At 55.7% G+C, this 2500-nt stretch overlaps 1 long non-coding RNA gene and 2 other non-coding genes across 3 annotated transcripts in view; 1 reads left to right on the top strand and 2 right to left on the bottom strand.

Moving 5' to 3' along the window:
• Window positions 1–318, bottom strand: part of LOC126151046 (large subunit ribosomal RNA) — a 4277-nt gene extending 3959 nt beyond the window's left edge. Inside the window, exon 1 of the ribosomal RNA XR_007531783.1 lies at window positions 1–318. This exon is cut by the window's left edge and continues 3959 nt beyond it. This is a non-coding gene — a ribosomal RNA (large subunit ribosomal RNA).
• Window positions 1–2008, top strand: part of LOC126151043 (uncharacterized) — a 12021-nt gene extending 10013 nt beyond the window's left edge. Inside the window, exon 2 of the long non-coding RNA XR_007531780.1 lies at window positions 1793–2008. This is a non-coding gene — a long non-coding RNA (uncharacterized LOC126151043). The remainder of the gene's footprint in view (window positions 1–1792) is intronic.
• LOC126151048 (5.8S ribosomal RNA) lies at window positions 512–672 on the bottom strand. Its single transcript, XR_007531785.1, has one exon. It is a non-coding gene; the product is annotated as a 5.8S ribosomal RNA (ribosomal RNA).
• Window positions 2009–2500: the final 492 nt, after the last annotated feature.

Genomic DNA, 2500 nt, shown 5'->3' with positions numbered 1-2500 from the left:
CACCCACTTGGAGCTGCACTCTCAAGCAACCCGACTCGAAGGAGAGGTCCCCGCCGACGCTCGCACCGGCCGCTACGGGCCTGGCACCCTCTACGGGCCGTGGGCCTCATTCAAGTTGGACTTGGGCTCGGCGCGAGGCGTCGGGGTAGTGGACCCTCCCAAAACACCACATGCCACGACAGGCGGCAGCCTGCGGGGTTCGGTGCTGGACTCTTCCCTGTTCGCTCGCCGCTACTGGGGGAATCCTTGTTAGTTTCTTTTCCTCCGCTTAGTAATATGCTTAAATTCAGCGGGTAGTCCTCGCCTGCTCTGAGGTCGTTGTACGAGGTGTCGCACGCCACAACCGCCAGCCGGCTGTGGCACGCTACCGAGAAAGTACCGGTATGCGAACCGCCAGGCGACGGGCGCGCATCGCACGTTTAAGGAGACGCGGCCGGCCCCCACAGGCGGCCACGACACTCCCAGGTCTCCGAAGGCGGGGACAAACGCCGCGCGCTTCAGTATACGTAGCCGACCCTCAGCCAGACGTGGCCCCGGGGAACGGAAATCCATGGACCGCAATGTGCGTTCGAAACGTCCGATGTTCATGTGTCCCTGCAGTTCACATGTCCGACGCGCAATTTGCTGCGTTCTTCATCGACCCACGAGCCGAGTGATCCACCGTCCTGGGTGATCTTTTTTGTTTAGTTTTCCACTGTCTCTTTCAAAAACAGTTTGCATAGGCGGGACTGAGGCGTTTGACGGCCCCCTGTTCCAGCGTTCTGTGTCCAACGGCCTCACGGCCGATGGGGCGTCGTACGGCTCCACACCGGAGCGGACAGGCACTCGGGCGAAAGTCATTCAAAACCGGCGCCAGGGCGCCAGGTGCCGCAGGCCAGCCGCTCCAGAGCTTCAGCGCTCGTACCACACAACATTTTGTCCGTTAGTTTTTGAGAGGCACGCGTGGTTTCCGCACGCGGCGCACGGCTGCTGCCGTACAGGTAGCGTGTTGCGCGGACACGACACGCACATCGAAAGACATGCAGTCTAGTCGGTAATGATCCTTCCGCAGGTTCACCTACGGAAACCTTGTTACGACTTTTTACTTCCTCTAAATGATCAAGTTTGGTCATCTTTCCGGTAGCATCGGCAAACGACAGAGTCGATGCCGCGTACCAGTCCGAAGACCTCACTAAATCATTCAATCGGTAGTAGCGACGGGCGGTGTGTACAAAGGGCAGGGACGTAATCAACGCGAGCTTATGACTCGCGCTTACTGGGAATTCCTCGTTCATGGGGAACAATTGCAAGCCCCAATCCCTAGCACGAAGGAGGTTCAGCGGGTTACCCCGACCTTTCGGCCTAGGAAGACACGCTGATTCCTTCAGTGTAGCGCGCGTGCGGCCCCAGAAACATCTAAGGGCATCACAGACCTGTTTATTTGCTCAATCTCGTGCGGCTAGAAGCCGCCTGTCCCTCTAAGAAGAAAAGTAATCGCTGACAGCACGAAGGATGTCACGCGACTAGTTAGCAGGCTAGAGTCCTCGTTCGTTATCGGAATTAACCAGACAAATCGCTCCACCAACTAAGAACGGCCATGCACCACCACCCACCGAAATCAAGAAAGAGCTATCAATCTGTCAATCCTTCCGGTGTCCGGGCCTGGTGAGGTTTTCCCGTGTTGAGTCAAATTAAGCCGCAGGCTCCACTCCTGGTGGTGCCCTTCCGTCAATTCCTTTAAGTTTTCAGCTTTGCAACCATACTTTCCCCCGGAACCCAAAAGCTTTGGTTTCCCGGAGGGCTGCCCGCCGAGGTCATCGGAGGAACTGCGGCGGATCGCTGGCTGGCATCGTTTATGGTTAGAACTAGGGCGGTATCTGATCGCCTTCGAACCTCTAACTTTCGTTCTTGATTAATGAAAAACATACTTGGCAAATGCTTTCGCTTCTGTTCGTCTTGCGACGATCCAAGAATTTCACCTCTAACGTCGCAATACGAATGCCCCCGCCTGTCCCTATTAATCATTACCTCGGGTTCCGAAAAACCAACAAAATAGAACCGAGGTCCTATTCCATTATTCCATGCACACAGTATTCAGGCGGGCTTGCCTGCTTTAAGCACTCTAATTTGTTCAAAGTAAACGTGCCGGCCCACCCAGACACTCAATAAAGAGCACCTTGGTAGGATTTTCAACGGGGTCCGCCTCGGGACGCACGAACACGCACGAGGCGGTCGCACGCCTTCGGCTCGCCCCACCGGCAGGACGTCCCACGATACATGCCAGTTAAACACCGACGGGCGGTGAACCAACAGCGTGGGACACAAATCCAACTACGAGCTTTTTAACCGCAACAACTTTAATATACGCTATTGGAGCTGGAATTACCGCGGCTGCTGGCACCAGGACTTGCCCTCCAATAGATACTCGTTAAAGGATTTAAAGTGTACTCATTCCGATTACGGGGCCTCGGATGAGTCCCGTATCGTTATTTTTCGTCACTACCTCCCCGTGCCGGGGAGT

Source organism: Schistocerca cancellata, unplaced genomic scaffold (assembly GCF_023864275.1).
Source record: "Schistocerca cancellata isolate TAMUIC-IGC-003103 unplaced genomic scaffold, iqSchCanc2.1 HiC_scaffold_1025, whole genome shotgun sequence".
NCBI classification, from domain to species: Eukaryota; Metazoa; Arthropoda; class Insecta; order Orthoptera; family Acrididae; genus Schistocerca; species Schistocerca cancellata.
Note: the sequence above shows the minus strand (reverse complement) of the source record. Positions and strands in the feature narration are given on the sequence as shown.